This window comes from Rhinoderma darwinii, chromosome 1 (assembly GCF_050947455.1).
Source record: "Rhinoderma darwinii isolate aRhiDar2 chromosome 1, aRhiDar2.hap1, whole genome shotgun sequence".
Classification (NCBI taxonomy): domain Eukaryota; kingdom Metazoa; phylum Chordata; class Amphibia; order Anura; family Rhinodermatidae; genus Rhinoderma; species Rhinoderma darwinii.
In genome coordinates, this window is record NC_134687.1 from 656644490 (window position 1) to 656664981 (window position 20492).

Here is a 20492-nt window from a genome sequence, read left to right on the forward strand (position 1 = left end):
GTGTGGGGGGTCACATGATGTGCGTGTGGGGGTCACATGATGTGCATATGTGGGGGTCAAATGATTTGCGTGTGTGGGGGTCACATGATGTGTGTGTGGAGGGTCACATGATGTGTGTGTGGGGGTTCACACGATGTGTGTGTGTGGGGGTTCACATGATGTGTAGGGGGGGTCACATGATGTGTGTGGAGGATCACATGACTGACGCCATGTTTAGTTATATTCAGTTAGCCTGTGGATACATTACTAATCTGTGGACTATACCATTCTACTGTGACAGGGGCCTCATGTAATATAAGAAATGTGAGTGAGCAGAATCTCTAATACATGTATATGAGAAAACGGTATGATTTCCTATTCTACAAATAAATAAAAGAATAAATAAAAACTGGACAACACTTTTAAATACTGTGTTATTTTTTTCCAGTTGTCTTTCCATGGTCTCTATAGTCAGAATACATGTGACTAGTGATGGGACACGGGCAGTGGTATAAAGTTTGGGTAACATCTCTTTGGTTGAACACATATTCACAATATGGAAAGGACTAGACGCGGCTGAGAGTTAGGATCTCCTGTTTACCCAAATAATCCACAGTGTCGTATTTATGTCCCAATAAAGCTTCATTCTCTTCAACATAACAGAAACGGTATTCTTAATCTGGGGGCTAACTATCGGCTTCCCTTAGAAGACAGCAAAACATGTACAGATAAATATATCATTTTTTCAACAGAATAAGTAGTGAAACGTCTTTATAATTTCTAATATAATTCCGGTAGGCTTTTCCCGTTACTTGATTATTTTGTTGGACAATGAACCTGTGACATGTAAACATTGATCTGACAAATGTCACCTGAGCCCAATATCAGAGGTAACAATCTATTTACTGGAACATCTTCACAATATAGAAAGGACAAGACACTGCTGAGACGTGAACTCAGGATCTTGTTTACTAAACCGGCGCTTTATCCAAGTCACAGCTCTAATGTAAAACCCTCCAGAAGTCACACCGTCTATCTAATAAAAGTCACTGTATTGCTGATTGTTGCTGCTCTTATTGTTATAAGTGGGACGTAGAACAAATATATAAAATTCTGGTGACACTATTAACAATTAGATATATGAAATAATGAGTGACGTCACGTCCTGTATCGGCAGGCAGCAGCACGCTATCAGCACCAGGATTTACATTTAAAGTAAAATCTATTTATGGGATAAAAAACGGTCATTCGGACACAGACTGAAGTATAACGGCGCTGTATAAATGCTGGACGCAGAACAATATGACAATATTTGGTGCGCTATTAGATATAGGAAACTAGAGTCTGGTGCTGGCGACATCTCCTCCATGAGACGATGAATTCTTTTGATCATGTCTATCATATTCATTGGCGAGTGAGCTCCTAGGGGGTCTGTGGGGGTCATGGATGCAGTTTTGTAATTATTATGAACCTTCTCTCCAGGCTTTGATATGAAAGTTGAAAATAAAACAACTATGTGCCGGCTTGAGTGCTTAGCTTTACTTCCCATAATACTGCTCAGTGGTTTCTTGCACACTTGCTTTTCAATGGACAGAGAGCAGCAGTATATTATACATCTGGAAAATGTGTGGTCATCTGTCTCTTCTTGTGGGTTTTCCAATATCTACATCCTGACTGTAAATACATTGTAATGTTATCCAACATGCATGAGCCAATGTTTAGCAAAACTTAATCCAGATTTCTTAGGACTCCACAATGAATAGTTTGTGTGGGCATCTCTTCTGTTCCCCTTTCAGAAGATGACCATGTGGGCAGGGGGTATAGCAGTTCCTCGTCAGCATAGTGGCGAGTGTCCCAGCTGCCACACAGCCTCTGAAGGGGAGTCTTAGCTTTCTGTTTTTCCCATATGAAGCCACAATTTTTGAGTCCGTTTCTCCACTGCCAACATTTATAATCTCCTATAAAGCAGTTGATTCCGCACAAACTTTTCCTATGGTTTTAGGTTTTATATATTAAACCAGTCCACCAATGAGCACCTTCAAAACACAAGGCGCTGCTGAGATTCAAACTCAGGATCTCCTGTTTACAAGACAGGCACTTTAACCACCACCTAAGCCACAGCACCCAGATATACTTTGCTTATTAGCTCATTTCTTTCTGGTAATAATATTGTATATACCTAAAATAGACTTTTGAGTTGTGATCTCCATTGTCTCTTGTATATTTTGCTATATTACATGTCTATTTTAGGGTAATTTGGTCCGGCGTTACGACCATGGTTGGCGGTGGGACTTTTTTTTAAAAGGGGGGTTTTCATGTGTATTTTTTATTTTATTAAAATATATATATATTTTTACTTTGTATTTTTTTTATAATTAATGTAAAACGAACACGTGTGAAAAGGGTATCAAGGGCCCTAGTGACGAAATTGGTCAAAACACTGTGCTTAACACAAAAATCTAACCCTCAACTGGATACTTGTCCCATCAGATAATAATAAGGCTGGGTTCACACGACCTATTTTCAGGCGTAAACGAGGCATATTATGCCTCGATTTACGCCTGAAAATACGGCTCCAATACGTCGGCAAACATCTGCCCATTCATTTGAATGGGTTTGCCGACGTACTGTGCCGACGACCTGTCATTTACGCGTCGTCGTTTGACAGCTGTCAAACGACGACTCGTAAAAATACAGCCTCGGCAAAAGAAGTGCAGGGCACTTCTTTGGACGTTTTTGGAGCCGTTTTCTCATAGACCCCAATGAAAACAGCTCCAAAAACAGACGTAGAAAACGCAGCGAAAAACGTGAGTTGCTCAAAAAACGTCTGAAAATCAGGGGCTGTTTTCCCTTGAAAACAGCTCCGTATTTTCAGACGTTTTTGGTCACTACGTGTACACATACCCTAAGAGTGAAGTAAATGACTTGGTTAACACAACTACTCCCAGCAATTTCACTAACAGATCTTTTAGAATCTAAAATTGCAGAGATCACTGAATATTTTGCTGTATGGGGCACAGACATTCCTGATAGTGACCCTCCTCTTCAATGTTCCCTGCTGTAAGTGTTCAGGTCCCTGCCACATCCGTTTACACACCCATGTGATGATTTTTCATGAGAGCAGCCGACCAATCACTGGCCACTGCAGTGATATGTCAATCATAGCTCTGACATCATTGGTGTGGAGCCTGGGTCATCTGGAGGATCCTCTGATAGCCTGGTGGGAAAGTCCAGTACTTCATACTAATGTCAAATGTCCATTTAAGGACTTGATCCTGGAAACATTTTGAGAAGGTGCGGTGGCAGCCGATCTCGTGGCACAACTGTAGCGCTTGTCATTCCAGGTCAGAAGGAGAAGAAAGAGTATAGAAGAAAACTGTAGAAAGTAGCTAGAGATTTTATTCACTGCACGTCACATGGAAATAGAGGTGGAGTGATCCAGAGCTTCCAGGGAAGGACTTACATATAAACATGCTGGCTGGCACCTAGAAGTGAAGAGGACCCCGAAATAGTAACTAAATAAAGGGGTCTGAGAATTATTGTACTCTGATCCGAGATCTGAATTAATTTTGGAATCTAGTCTGGGGTCACTGTTCTGGGGACTGAATGTCCAGACTGTTATGTGATATCAGAGGACATTACAGGGAGGAGTATAAGAGGAGAGAACTACAACTCCCAGCATGTCCAGGCTGTTATTATGGGATATGAGAGGACATTACAGGGAGAAGTATAAGAGGAGAGAACTACAAGTGCCAGCATGTCCACACTGTTATTATGGGATATCAGAGGACATTACAGTGAGGAGGTGTAAGAGGAGAGAACTACAACTCCCAGCATGTTCAGACTATTATAAAATATCAGAGGACATTACAGGGAGAGGTATAAGAGGAGAGGACTACAATTCCCAGCATGTCCAGACTGTTATTATTGGACACCAGAGGACATTACAGGGGGGAGGTATAAGAGGAGAGGACTACAACTCCCAGCATGTCCAGACTATTTATGGGATGTCAGAGGACATTACAGGGAGGAAATATAAAGGGAGAGAACTACAACTCCCAGCATGTACAGACGGTTATTATGTGATATCAGAGGACATTACAGGGAGGAGATATAAGAGGAGAGAACTACAACTCCCAGCATGTCCAGGCTGTTATTATGGGATATCAGAGGACATTATAGGGAGGAGTATAAGAAGAGAGGACTAAAACTCCCAGCATGTCCAGACTAATATTATGGGATATCAGAGAACATTACAGAGAGGAGGTGTGAGGAGAGAACTACAACTCCCAGCATGTGCAGGCTGTTTTTATGTGATATCAGAGGATATTACAGGAAGGCGGAATTAGAGGAGAGGACTACTTTTCCCCGCATGTCTAGACCGTTATTATGGGATATCAGAGGACATTATAAGGAGGAGTATAAGAGGAGAGAACTAAAAATCCCAGCATTTCCAGGCTATTCTTATGTGATATCAGAGGTCATTCCAGGGAGGGGTATAAGAGGAGAGGACTACAACTCACAGCATATCCAGGCTGTTATTATGGGATGTCAGAGGACATTACAGGGAGGACATATAAAGGGAGAGAACTACAACTCCCAGCATGTACAGACTGTTGTTATGTGACAGCAGAGGACATTACAGGGAGGAGGTATAAGAGGAGAGGACTACAACTCCTAGCATGTCCAGACTATTATATGATATCAGAGCACATTACAGAGAGTATAAGAGGAGATTACTACAACTACCAGAATGTCCAGACTGTTAATATTGGATATCAGAAAACATTACATGGAGGAGGTATAAGAGGAGAGAACTACAACTCCCAGCATGTCCAGACTATTATTATGGGATATCAAAGGACATTACAGAGGGGAGGTGTTAGGAGAGAACTACAACTCCCAGCATGTCCAGGCTGTTTTTATGTGATACCAGAGAATATTACAGGAAGGAGGTATAAGATGAGAGGACTACAACTCTCAGCATGTCCAGGCTGTTCTTATGTGATATCAGAGATCATTCCAGGGAGGGGTATAAGAGGAGAGGACTACAACTCCCAGCATGTCCAGGCTGTTATTATGGGATATCAGAGGACATTATAAGAAGGAATATAAGAGGAGAGAACTATAACTCCCAGCATGTCCAGGCTGTTATTATAGGATATAAGAGGACATTACAGGAAGGAGGTAAAAGAGGTGAGGACTACAACTCCCAGCATGTCCAGGCTGTTATTATGTCATATCCGCGGACATTACAGGGAGGGGTATAAGAGGAAAGAACAACTATAACTCCCAGCATGTCCAGGCTGTTAATATGGGATATCAGAGGACATTATAGGGAGGAGTATAAGAGGAGAGAACTACAACTCCCAGCATGTCCAGGCTGTTATTATGGGATATCAGAGGACATTACAGGGAGGAGGTATAAGTGGAGAGAACTACAACTCCCAGCATGTCCAGACTGTTATTATGTGATATCAGAGGACATTACAGGGGGGAGGTATAAGAGGAGAGGACTACAACTCCCAGCATGTCCAGACTGTTATTATGGGATACCAGAGGACATTACAGGGGGGAGGTATAAGAGGAGAGGACTACAACTCCCAGCATGTCCAGACTGTTGTTATGTGAGAGAGAACATTACAGGGAGGAGGTATAAGAGGAGTAAACTACAACTCCCAGCATGTCCAGACTTATTATGGGACGTCAGAGGACATTACAGGGATGAAATATAAAGGGAAAGAACTACAACTCCCAGCATGTACAGACGGTTATTATGGTATATCAGAGGACATTATAGGGAGGAGTATAAGAGGAGAGGACTACAACTCCCATCATGTCCAGACTAATATTATGGGATATCAGAGGACATTACAGAGAGGAGGTGTGAGGAGAGAACTACAACTCCCAGCATGTGCAGGCTAGTTTTTTTTGTGATATCAGAGGATATTACAGGAAGGAGGAATAAGAGGAGAGGACTACACTTCCCAGCATGTCTAGACTGTTATTATTGGATATCAGAGGACATTCCAGGGAGGACAAATAAATGGAGAGAACTACAACTCCCAGCATGTACAGACTGTTATGTGATATCAGAGGACATTACAGGAGGTGGTAAGAGGAGAGGACTACAACTCACAGCATGTCTAGACTGTTATGGGATATCAGAGGACATTACAGGGGGAGGTATAACAGATGACTACAACTCCCAGCATGTCCAGACTGTTATTATGGAATATCAGAGGACATTACAGGGAGGAGGTATAAGAGGAGAGAACTACAACTCCCAGCATGTCCAGACTGTTATTATGGAATATCAGAGGACATTACAGGGAGGAGGTATAAGAGGAGAGAACTACAACTCCCAGCATGTCTAGATTGTTATTATGTGATATCAGAGGACATTACAGGGAGGAGGTATAAGTGGAGAGAACTACAACTCCCAGCATGTCCAGGCTGTTATTATGGGATATCAGAGGACATTACAGGGAGGAGTTTTAGAGAGAACTACAACTCCCAGCATGTCCAGACTATTATTATGCGATATCAGAGGATATTACAGGGAGGAGGTATAAGAGGAGAGAACTACAACTCCCAGCATGTCCAGGCTGTTATAATGTGATGTAAGAGGACATTACAGGGAGGAGGTATAAGAGGAGAGAACTACAACTCCCAGCATGTCCAGACTGTTATTATGTGATATCAGAGGACATTACAGGGAGGATGTATAAGAGGAGAGTACTACAACTCCCAGCATGTCCAGGCTGTTATTATGGGATATCAGAGGACATTACAGGGAGGAGGTATAAGAGGAAAAATTTACAACTCCCAGCATGTCCAGACTGTTATTATGTGATATCAGAGGACATTACAGGGAGGAGGTATAAGAGGAGAGAACTACAACTCCCAGCATATCCAGACTATTATATGATATCAGAGCACATTACAGAGAGTATAAGAGGAGAGAACTACAACTCCCAGCATGTCCAGACTATTATTATGGCATATCAGAGGACATTACAGAGAGGAGGTGTGAGGAGAGAACTACAACTCCCAGCATGTCCAGGCTGTTTTTATGTGACATCCGCGGACATTACAGGGAGGGGTATAAGAGGATTCAACACATCTTATAAGGGATTTATTCGAATTACAGTCTACATGCGATCTGTCCAACATCAGCTTTCTCACGGCCGACGTATCGTCACTTTACACTAATATCCCACATGTACAGTGTTTACAAGCCGTTTCCGATCACCTTTCGACAGATTCACGTTATTCAAATGCTCAGCTCAATTTCATCATGGAGTGTGTAGATTTTATCTTGACACATAATGTTTTTAGTTCTGATGGCAACTTTTATAGACAATTAAAAGGGTGTGCAATGGGGACACGTTTTGCCCCTTCATACGCAAATTTATATATGGGGGCTTTCGAGGAAGCCCTTATATTGAGTGAGCATGTTTTTAGAGATAAAATTTTACTCTATAGACGTTTTATTGACGACCTGTTTTTTATCTGGAGAGGCGACTCCGCTACCGCCAATGGTTTTATAGAATATTTGAACCACAACATCTTTGGTCTCACTTTCACTCACAATTTTTCAGATATAAGTATTGATTTCCTTGATTTAACAATCGGAAAGAATAGTGGCCTTTTTACGACTAGGACTCATTTTAAAACGGTTGACGTGAATAGCTACCTTGATTTTAAAAGCGCGCATTATTCCCCATGGCTTAAAAATGTTCCTTTCGGTCAATACCGACGGATTAGGAAAAATTGTTCCGATGAATCCATCTTTGATAAAGAGTGTGGGATTCTCAATCAAAGATTTTTGGAAAAAGGTTTTCCAAGAAGCCTTATTAGGGGTGCTGAGTCTAAAGCCAGGGCTATGACACAAAATGAATGCATCCAATTGAAGACTTCAGTTACAAATAGAAAATCAAATCATGAAGCATATAGAACCAACTTTATAACTTCATTCAATAAAGGAAGCAACATGATTACATCCATCCTCAGAAAACATTGGCATATCTTAACAAATGACCCTTTTTTTAAATCTCTGATACCCGATAAACCAAACATTACGTTTAGACGGGCCAAAACAATTAAGAATATATTAGCCCCTAGCAAAATGCGCAATATAAAAAAGAAAAACGGTGGTCTATTAACGGACCTAAAAGGTTCGTTCCGTTGTGGTCTAAATAGGTGCCTTTGTTGCAATAATATTACCAACAAATGCATGGAGTATCACTCCACATTTACGGGTGAAAAGGTCCCGATAAGAGATTTCCTTAATTGCGGGATTTCCTTTGTTATTTATTTACTTCAGTGCACATGCGACCTTCAATATGTGGGTCGTACCACACAAACATTAAGGAACCGTATCAACAAGCACAGGTCCAATGTTAATAAGGGGTTCTTGAAACAAAGTGTATCCCGTCACTGTACTTCCAAACACAATTATAAATTTGTGGATATTAAGGTTACTCCAATTGAACAAATACCACCAGATATACCAAATAGATTCATTAGGCTCAAGCAGAGGGAGAACTTCTGGATCTATAAACTGGGAACCCTACATCCAAATGGCCTAAATGACCTTACAGAATCTTCCTTAGAATAAAAATGGTTTATTTTTTATATATATCTCTTAGGTCCCCACTTATTGATTTTAGTTAGTTTAATATCAACCAGGGTCCTTCTATGTTTTTAGTCTGGTACTGAACCTTGTCCTTATTTATTTTCTTATATACAATTTTTTATATATATGGTTTTCTTAAATATTTTATATATTTTACATAATTGTATATATATCTTTTTACATATACATTTTTAGGACTGTTATAATGTTGGTCCTTGTATTAATGTAAGTTAGTTTTTTCCGTTGTCACATCGTATGTTTTTGCGTATACAAGTTTAATGTGGGATAACTATCAATCCAATAACACCTAAATTACTTTGTATTTGCGATCGGTTAGTACTTACCGTTCCTAACATCTTATTCCCGTTCTGGTCCTTCATTTCTGAGCTCCGCTGTCTCGTGCGGTTCAGTATGCGGTCCAACGTTGGTCTCTGTCCCTCCTCGGCTTCCGTAGTTTTTTCTGTCGCTGGGACAAGCAGTGACGCTTGACTCAGCAGTCTTTTGATATTTTAATATTCTGTTCTCTTTAGATTTAACACACATTCGTAATTAACAAATCGATTGTTCTAATGTCCCTGTATGATTATTCATAACATGCATATATAATAATCTGTTCGATTTAATTTTTATCCTTACGGCATAACGGATCTAGCATAACTGATATACACTCGTAATATGTGAAATACTTTCAAATTCTCACCATTATCCCCCTCTCTTATGTGTTAAAGATATCTAACTATTGATAATGTATGGTTTTGTTGTTATTGTAGTCCCGTTCTCTCTTGTGACCTTTAACCTGTCTGTTCTGGCGGTTTTTTCCTTGCCTTTCTGTGTGTATAAATAGACTGGAACCGCACAGTCTGTATTGGCCTGAGGAAGACACCGGTTCGGTGTTGAAACGCGTAGCCTGTTTGACAAATAAAATCCTTTTACTTAGATAGTCGTCTAAATCTTCATAGTGCAACTCCATATAGCAGCGCCGTTGGTCCAAGTTTTCTCCATTTGCAATCACCCTCCCAACTGACAACAAACTTCGTTTGGCTGTGTTACGGACCTGGCTGCAGCTTTCCATGCCTATATGACACCTATTGGTGTCCACCACCCGAGGTGAGCGTAATTGTCACATCCATCGTGGTCTTCTGGTTTACCCGGCTCTGATTTTGTACTTTGTGGCGCCTTGTCCCCTTTTTCCATTTTATTTTAGTCAACTATAACTCACGGCATGTCCAGGCTGTTATTATGGGATATCAGAGGACATTATAGGGAGGAGTATAAGAGGAGAGAACTACAACTCCCAGCATGTCCAGGCTGTTATTATGGGATGTCAGAGGACATTCCAGGGAGGAGTATAAGAGGAGAGAACTACAACTCCCAGCATGTCCAGGCTGTTATTATGGGATGTCAGAGGACATTACATGGAGGACATATAAAGGGAGAGAACTACAACTCCCAGGATGTCCAGACTGTTATTATGGGATATCAGAGGACATTACAGGGAGGAGGTATAAGAGGAGACAACTACAACTCCCAGCATGTCCAGACTGTTATGTGATATCAGAGGACATTACAGGGAGGAGTATAAGAGGAGACAACGACAACTCACAGCATCTTCAGAATATTATTATGGGATATCAGAGGACATTACAGGGAGGGGTATAAGAGGTGAGAACTACAACTCTCAGCATGTTCAGACTGTTATTATGGGATGTCAGAGGACATTACAGGGAGGACATATAAAGGGAGAGAACTACAACTCCCAGCATGTACAGACTGTTGTTATGTGATAGCAGAGGACATTACAGGGGGAGGTATAACAAGAGGTGACTACAACTCCCAGCATGTCCAGACTATTGTTATGTGATAGCAGAGGACATTACAGGGAGGAGGTATAGGAGGAGAGAACTACAACTCCCAGCATGTCCAGACTATTATGCTCTCTGTAATGTGCTCTGATATCATATAAGAGGAGATTACTACAACTACCAGAATGTCCAGACTGTTAATATGGGATATCAGAGGACATTACAGAGAGGAGGTGTGAGGGGAGAACTACAACTCCCAGCATGTCCAGGCTGTTTTTATGTGATACCAGGGGATATTACAGGAAGGAGGTATAAGAGAAGAGGACTACATTTCCCAGCATGTCTTGACTGTTATTATGGGATATCACAGGGCATTCCAGGGATGAGTATAAGAGGAGAGAACTACAACTCCCAGCATGTCCAGGCTGTTCTTATGTGATATCAGTGATCATTCCAGGGAGGGGTATAAGAGGAGAGGACTACAACTCCCAGCATGTCCAGGCTGTTATGGGATATCAGAGGACATTATAGGGAGGAGTATAAGAGGAGAGAACTGCAACTCCCAGCATGTCCAGGCTGTTATTATAGGATATAAGGGGACATTACAGGAAGGAGGTATAAGAGGTGAGGACTACAACTCCCAGCACGTCCAGGCTGTTTTTATGGGATATCAGAGGACAATATAGTTAGGAGTATAAGAGTAGAGGAATACAACTCCCAGCATGTCCAGGCTGCTATTATGGGATGTCAGAGGACATTACAGGGAGGAGGTATAAGAGGACAGAACTACAACTCTCAGCATGTCCAGACTTATTATGGGATGTCAGAGGACATTACAGTTGGGGGAGGTATAAGAGGAGATGACTACAACTCCCAGCATGTTCAGACTGGTATTATGGGATATCAGAGGACATTACAGTTGGGGGAGGTATAAGAGGAGATTACTACAACTCCCAGCATGTCCAGACTGTTGTTATGTGATAGAGGACATTACAGGGAGGAGGTATAAGAGGAGAGAACTACAACTCCCAGCATGTCCAGACTTATTATGGGATGTCAGAGGACATTACAGGGAGGAAATATAAATGGAGAGAACTACAACTCCTAGCATGTACAGACTGTTATTATGTGGTATCAGAGGACATTACAGGAGGTGGTATAAAAAGAGAGGACTACATCTTCCAGCATATCCAGACTGTTATTATGGGATATCAGAGGATATTACAGGGAGAAGGTATAAGAGGGGAAGACTACAACTCCCTGTATGTCTTGACTGTTATTATGGGATTTTAGACAACACTATAGGGAGAATGTATAATAGGAGAGAACTACAACTCCCAGCATGTCCAGACTGTTATGTGATATCAGAGGACATTACAGGGAGGAGATTTAAGAAGAGAGAACTACAACTCCCAGCATGTCCAGGCTGTTATTTTGGGATATCAAAGGACATTATAGGGAGGAGTATAAGAGGAGAGAACTAAAACTCCCAGCATGTCTAGACTGTTATTATGGGATATCAGAGGACATTACAGGGAGGAGGTATAAGAGGAGAGAACTACAACTCCCAGCATGTCCAGACTATTATTATGTGATATCAGAGGACATTACAGGAGGAGGTATAAGAGGAGAGAACTACAACTCCCAGCATGTCCAGGCTGTTATTATAGGATATCAGAGGACATTACATGGAGGAGGTATAAGAAGAGAGGACTATAACTCCCAGCATTCCCCTGGCTCCAGCTCTCACACAATTGCTAAATAGAAGAAAACACTAAATCCATCACTTCTCCACACAGCACAGGAGCCCCGCCCCTCACATAGCCACACCCCCTCACAGAGCTCCGCCCTTCCTGGCACGTGATGATCATCACAGGTCCTTTATTTATTACTTCTCTCCACTATAAAGCTCTAACCCGGTTACATGTGATGACGACATCACAGGTCTTTTAGCCAGTAGCTATTACATTTTGCACTGCTTAGCTGTGACCACTCCTTCTTCAGTCACATGATCCTCATTACCCCTCATGTCACGTGATCATAATCACACGTCCCTCATATATCGCTCATTTTTTTCACTTCTAAGCTCCTTCCCCTAATGCAGCTGTGACGTGATCTTGAAATCACAGGTCCTTCATCCACCACTACTCCGTATTGCTGAGCTCCGCCCCTCCTTACCCATCACTTGGTGGTGACGTCATTACAGGTCCTTCATCCACCAGGTGTCTCCACTGATAAGCTCCACCCCTCCTGCCCCAGTCACGTGGTGGTGACATTATCACAGGTCCTTCAGCTATTGCCGTGTATGAGGTAGAGAGCAGCGCTGGTCGGGTGTTCTCTCTGTTATCAGTCACCCCTGTATGAGTGTGTATGCAGAGAGCTATCAATCATTGAGTGACCCCGTCCACTGGACTCCTAAATGTAGACTGAGTTGTTCACCGTACGACCCATAACACGCAAGGACATTCTGCCGAATATTCACCCCAAATGGTGGACGTATAATCCTTCGCAATTTCTACTACAAAAATACAACAAGGCCGATCCCCACCTCTCCGACGCAACATATCCCTGCTCTTCCGGCTGCTCTGTGTCCAGGTGACCCCTACAATGACATGTGACCTCTCCAGCCTGTGATTGGCTGCAGGGGTCACATGACGGGGAAATGTCTTCATCTTACTCTTTTAACCTGAGAGATATGCCATAAATGTCTGATATATGGGGGTCTCACCTCTTTGTGGAGAACGGGGGTCCCACCGACCTGCCTGGTGAAGTGATGACTACATCCAGGTGGAGAATCGAGAAATGACCACAAATGTGCATGACTCTCTCCATTCACTTGTATAGGAGTTCCAGAAACAGCCAAGCACGGCCAGAGGTGGAGCCGCATCTATCAGACATTTCTGGCATATCCCGGGGAGAAATGTTTGTGTTGGTAATACCCCTTTATTCCATGTGGTGACGGCTCTGAGAAGATGTTTCTCTCAATGATGAATAAGTGAGGTTCTGTATGTCACACATGATGTTGTCCCCTGTATGATTTCCATCTTCTCCTTTCTTCATAAAGACGTGTGCAGTACTAGATCCTCCAGTTCCTCCAGTTTTCTCATCTTCTCCTCCACAACGTTCCTTCTCCTGAATGACCCCCCAAGGATGGACCAGGACATGAAGGAGATGAGCAGAAGAATATTAGACTTCACCTTGGAGATCATCTACCTGTTGAGCAGAGAGGTAAACTTTTCTACATTATAGAACAAGTCACCCAGAGGGAAGGGATAATACATATATGTGACGGATGGTCAATTTTCTTATATTCTCTGTATTAAATTACATTGTGAATTATCAAGCTGGCCGGAATATGCAGAGATGTATCCTCCATTTTCAAATGACCTCTCCTCCACTTTGCTCTGCTCGAATTTGCTAGAAATATGTTATCTCTGTGTATTATTATAAAGGCCTTGAATATGCCAGCAATAAGTAGCCTGGCTGAACGGCCAGACATGAAGCTATCAGAATTGCAAGGTTTTCCCTATGACAATAAAACTCCCTGTAACCCTCTATACACATCCCTATCTTATAAGAACAAATCTATTATATTCTTGCCAAGAGAAATAAGCCACATTCAAACCTGATGTCAGCATCTAATGAAGAACTATAATAATGCATTTGAAATATTGGCTGAATCAGAGTTAATGTCACATTGCCTCTGATTTGTTAACCTCAAGCCTACACCCCTTTTTAATGATATTATTGTAATTTAGTTAGGCAATAAACCCTAGAGGAGTATTTTGAGCATACAAGCAATATGTCATGAACAAATACACAGTAAACAGTGAGGTCCCTGTTCTTCCCAAACCGCTGTCCCTACCTACTTGTACGACCTGACCCAAACGACGGCGCACAACTGGGTAGCGTTCCCTATTCTGGTACAAGTGAAACTGGCAAACGGATAAGACAGAGACAGTACGAAATAACAAAGGGTAACCTGGGAAGTACACGGAGGGAGAGGCAGGGCAATTGCGCCGCGGACAAGTCCGGGCGCAAAAGGTGGAGTCAGGCAGGCACGCAGGGTCAAACCGGGAGAGTGCGGAAAAAACAAAAGTCAGAAGGCAAAGAAAATGTCAGGAGTCCAGCTGAGGTCCGCTCACAAGAAGTCTGAAACAAGGGAAAGCACCAGGCAAGGAAACTCTAATTACAGACAAAGGCCTACTAGCTCAGGCTGAACTAAATAAGGAGGGGGCGGGAGTTACTCTCGATGTCCTGGAGACAGAGGGAGCCGTAGGCAGAGAGTACATGACACAATATCTGTGTGTTTTATTGCTCTCTTGATATATATTGATATGAAATCTCCTGATTAGGATGCTGGACAAGTTCCTGGCGTGAGTGTCTGTTGGAAAACTCGTCTAAATTTCAGTCTAATTTATTTTGAGCCATTTGACTTCCACAATACATAATAGGAAGTAATTTGAAGAATCCAGTGTCCTGTATAATAGCGTCCAGACCTTCCAAGTGACGTCAAGAAGCCAACAGCAGAAAAGCTGAAGATCAGCCACCAATATGGTCAGTTATGTGTCATTTCACCCATGCAGCAATAGTAATGTCGTAGGGTAATCACAAGGAACCAGGAGGATCAGGATGACATCTATATAGAAACATAGAAGATGACGGCAGGAGGAGAGCACATGGTCCATCTAGTCCCCCCAATATTATTTCCTTTTTAGTTTTGGTCTCGTTTTATTTTCTCTATGTCTTTTTGTAGGTGAGGTTTTCAGTATTACAGATGTGGTGCCACTAGAGCTCTATACAGCGGGGTCACAATCTCCCGCTTTCTACTAAGGGGAGAAATACTTAGTTCAGTGTCTTTCCATACACAGTTGTACACAATATTGAAGAAGACATCGGGTGACTGTAGGACTCCCATCATCCAGGAGTCAGGAGGATGGAGCAGTAGTCAGAGCCCCATCACAGTGCCTCCCCCTCACTCCCGGATACATGAGAAGAACAATAAGAAGATCTTAGAACTGATCTACAAGATGACTGAGCTACTGACTGGAGAGGTAACACTGCTGGGAAATTCAACAGTAACAGCACTAGAGGTGTCTGGGTGATGACTGTATCATTGTGTGTGTCAGGTTCCTATAAGGTGTCAGGATGTCACTGTCTATTACTCCATGGAGGAGTGGGATTATCTAGAAGGACACAAGGATCTGTACAAGGAGGTCATGATGGAGAACTACCGGCCGCGCACATCACAAGGTAAGGAGAGACAGATGTATATTGGCATTATTGTGTGTATAAGCTGGACAGGCGGCCATATTGAAGTCTTAATACCATCATGTGCAGTACATATAGACATGTATGTTTCGTGCTGTCGGCTGTTCATAACTCTGCATTAGAGTTCACATTAGATTGTAGAGCGCTGGCAGCCGTTCTGGATACAGGAGCCATGGAGTAGGGCACAATGATCTGTCTCCAAGTGCAGGGTTATGAGTAGCCGACAGGGCGGACTATGGGCAGTCCGTGCCGTAAAAAAACAGAAAAAATTACAAAGGTTCGCTCACCGCGTTTCCACTGCGTTAATTCATGCTTTGATTGATCCCACGTCTAAGTATTGCAGGTACTCGAAAATACTCCCAGAAGAATCCTGAGTTGACAGCAGGTATACAAGGCAATGGAAGTGGACAAAAAAATGGTGTTTCCAGCTCTTTGGTTAAAAAAATATAAGGCTTTATTCAGTCATTTTAAAAACAGAATGATTCCCTGGATGATAGTGACAATGAAAATCTTCAGATGAACAATGACTATATGGTTATTAACCTATCAGCTCATATATTGGACGCAAATCATCTCAAAGTCCTCACAAAGGGATTAAATTATGTACTTGCAAGGAATTTTGATCTTTACCAGACACTTCTGGATGTTAACAAATTTGTATGCTTGCTAACAGTAAAAAAACATTTTTTGGATAAAGAAGAGACTCCTTCCCAGAAAACCAATTTCTTATCCTCCACAAGTCATTTACAAGATAATGATTTTGGAAATTTTACTTTTGAAGAACAAATGACTATTACGAACCTCCAGTCATGACTCACAGAAAATTCTGTTTTAAGTGGACTATTATGTTCTCCCAGTAACACTAATTTCTTGACTAACCCTTCCTTCTATCCACTATCTTCCAGATCAATTGCTATGGATGACCTCCAATCAGTATTGGAGGAAGCTCTCAAATCCCTATACAAAAAGAAAAAACTAAATTGTTCCCAATCTCACTAAAGGGGAGAACATAGCACTAAAGGAATTGAGTGAATTTAATAATATAGTGATCAAAAGTTCAGAAAAGGGAGGATCTGTGGTAGTTTTTGATTCTGATTTATATAAAACAGGAGGTAATGAAACTTCTGAATGACACACAAATATACAAGAAACTACACACAGACCCCACTAAAATTTTCAAAACAAAATGAAACAACATTCTTCAGGAAGGTCTTACTCTGGGTGTTTTGACTGAAAAATAAGTAAAATATCTCACTAGGTATTTTCCAATCATTCCCATTTTTCACGCTCATCCAAAAAGGTTCATAAAGACAAATTTCCTCCTCTTCTAAGACCTATAGTCTCAAGTATAGGTTCACTAAATGAAAGACTAGGAGAGTGGCTGGATAGCAAATTACAAGCCCTTGTAAAAAGATCTCCGTTATATTAAAGATAGCACAGAAATACTCAAAATAATGGACAACTTAAAATGGCACACTAATTTCAGTTGGGTGACATGTGACATCACAGCTTTGTATTCCTCAATGCCCCATGACAAAGCCATTATAGCTCTTAGTGATCAATTGAATAAATATACTAGTTAGGCTTTATTCAGACGAACGGGAAAAACTTCCGTGCAACGCGCGTGATTTGCACGCGCGTTGCACGGACCTATATGTGTCTATGGGGCCGTGCAGACATGTCCGTAATTTTTCCTCAGCGTGAGTCCGCTGAAAAAAAGTCACGACATGTCCGTTCTTTCGGCGTTTTGCACGCATCACGCACCCATTGAAGTCAATAGGTGCGTGAAAACCACGCATGCCGCACGGAAGCACTTCCATGCGAACTGCGTGATTCGCGCAAGAGCTGTCAAAAGGATGAATGAAAACAGAAAAGCACCACGTGCTTTTCTGTTTACAAACATCCAAACGGAGTGTCTTTGAGATGAGCGAACCCGGACAACCGAACCGAACTTCACCGGGTCCGGCTGAACTTGTTTTGACCGAACCCGGCAAAAAATTTTTCGGTACGCGACGTCAGGAGATAGTCACTGTCCAGGGTGCTGAAAGAGTTAAACTGTTTCAGCACCATGGACAGTGACTTCCGATCCCAATATACATGAACGTGTAAAAAAAAAAAAGTAGTTCTGACTTACCGAGAACTCCCGGCTTCTTCCTCCAGTCTGACCTCCCGGGATGACAATTCAGTCCAAGTGACAGCTCCAGCCAATCACAGGCTGCAGCGGTCACATGGACTTCCGCGTCATCCAGGTAGTGTGGGGCCAGATGTCAAGAGAGGCGCGTCACCAAGGACGCGTCAGCAGGGATGCGTCACCAAGGCAACGGCCGGGAGGGAAGTTCTCGGTAAGTACGAACGTCTTTTTTTTTTTTAACAGGTTGCTCGATATGGTGATCGGAATTCACTGTCGAGGGTGCAGAAAGAGTTACTGCCAATCAGTTAACTCTTTCAGCACCCTGGACAGTGACTGACGTCGACTAGCCTCATCTCTATGATGGCGGCTGCGCGAAAATCACGCAGCCGCGCATCATACACGGATGACACACGGAGCTGTCAAGTGGTTTTTGCGTCCGCAAAAACGCCACGTTCGTGTGAATCCAGCCTCATAATGAGGAATTGAAGCAATGCATTGTTGATTTCACAGGTTACCTTTTAACCCCTTAACGACCGGCGTATAGTGTTTATCTTCTGAAGACCAGGCTGTTAGTAACAGCCTCGGGCTTTAGGGCAACGATCGGAGACCACTAGCAGTGGTCTCCGATCGTATTTAACCCCTCAGATGCGGCACTCAATAGCAAGCGCCACATCTGAGTGTTTTGGGAGGGAGGGGGCTGCATCAAAGTGGTTTTCCCGGTCATCGGGTAATCGGCTTCTGAAGCCAAGGCTGTTAGCAACAGCCTTGGCTTCAGAGTGATGATCGGAGACCAATAACAGTGGTCTCCGTTCATGTGATCACTGTGGGAACCATTAAAAATGATCACAAATTGAAAAACAAAGTGTTTCTCCTACCTGTCTCTCGGTCTCTCCTCAAACTTGTTACTTTGTATGAGAAGAGACAGAGAGAGAATTTTACTGTGACACCAAAGACACAAAATTACAAAAAATCTAATATATAAACTTTATATAAACTTCAATTGTATACCTAGGCTAGGGTTATCCTTGGGGCGCATTCACACGTGGCAGAGTTTTTCCGCTGCAAATGTTGGTGCAGATTTGGGGCAATTACGCAACGAATCTGCACCAACATTTGCACATTTGACAGGTAATTCAGACGTTGCACAAAAGACAGCGGACTTGCCACAGATTTCAGTTTTTGCATTGCAAAGGCTGAAATCCGCAGTGAACTTCTGCTTCTTCTCCGAAACCAGATAGTGCATGCTGCGGAGGAAAAATTCCGCACCGCAGCCTATGGTCCACAGCGGAGTTTTCTGACACGTCTGAACTAACTTGCCTAAAAATTTATTGAAACAAATTTAAAAAACGGCCGCAGGAGAATTCCACAGCGGACTGTCCGCAGCGGAATTCCACAGCAATTCCGCCACGTCTGAATGTGCCCTTAGGGTTAGTCTAGGGTTATTCTAGGTTCTTTTCTAGAGTTAGTCTAGGGTTAGCCTAGGTTTAGTAGAAAAAACAGAGAAGATCCAGCGATGTGTGGTATGAATCGGAAAAACTCAATTTCCACTTTATTCAGATGCAAGCAAACAAAGCTTAGAAAAAACACCAGGAGAAATGACAAGGTGGTAAGTTATGGCAGTAAAAAAGCCTACGCGTTTCAAGCACTGGCTGTGCTCTTAATCATGGCTAGGTCAAGTGAGCCCCTGCAAGCCGGCAGAGTAAATAAATCCTAAGAGTGTGGGAGGCTGTGCCTGAGACGTGACGACGCTCTCAGGTGTAATAATTACAAATCAGGAAGTCAAGCCTCCGTAAGGAATTTGTTAGGAAATATTTAATAAATGTATGTTTCAACAGGGGAATGCTAGATATAGTAAAGAGGGACCTCGAGAAATATAGAAATATATCTAAAAATATGTATAAAATTGATTGTTGTGACAAAATGTTCACACAATCGAGTTCCTAAATAGTTAACCGAGGGTCACGTAACTGGGGCTTGCAGAGCGTCACTTGATAAATACCAATACATGGAAAAAATGCAAGGAAAAGGAAAAGAACCACAGAGAAAGATACATGAATACCAAATGAAGGAAAAACAAAAAAGATGAATGAAAACATATATAGACACATGGGGAAAGAACAGATATGTAAATATACAAATGTGTGATGCAATAGCAAAATAATAATAATAAAGAACACAGACATCGGAAAAAAACCCTGTACTTGACAAGAAAAATGTATAATACAATGTTAGTACAAATGGCATATTAGAAAAAATGATGAATGATGAATAATGATCATAATAGGTGGCAACAGATTAATGATAATACGGCCATACTAATAAAGACCATTAAGCCAGAAAGTACTGTAGAAATACAAAATTAAATACTGCAAAAATGAAAGTAACTGGGTTCACCAGATATATATAAACATACATAAATAGTAAGTACAAATATGATTTTAATAAAGAGGACTAGATCCCCATGTGGGAAATCTTACACATAAAAAATGGAAGACATAAAAACGGAATATCTTGATGAAAAATTGACGAACTGGAAATATCAGTAACAAGAAGATGGATAAATGTCATAAAATCCGGGCGATTATCTACACAGGAGTACCATGCTGGTGAGCTGGAGGTTTCCTCCCATCCCCTTTTCCCTTCATTACCACTGTATGTATACGGCTTC

The 20492-nt window shown here is 42.0% G+C and overlaps 1 non-coding gene across 1 annotated transcript; it reads right to left on the minus strand.

Annotated features, from left to right (window-relative positions):
* Positions 1-2027: 2027 nt before the first annotated feature.
* On the minus strand, positions 2028-2104 carry TRNAT-UGU (transfer RNA threonine (anticodon UGU)). The gene has a single exon. It is a non-coding gene; the product is annotated as a tRNA-Thr (tRNA).
* Positions 2105-20492: the final 18388 nt, after the last annotated feature.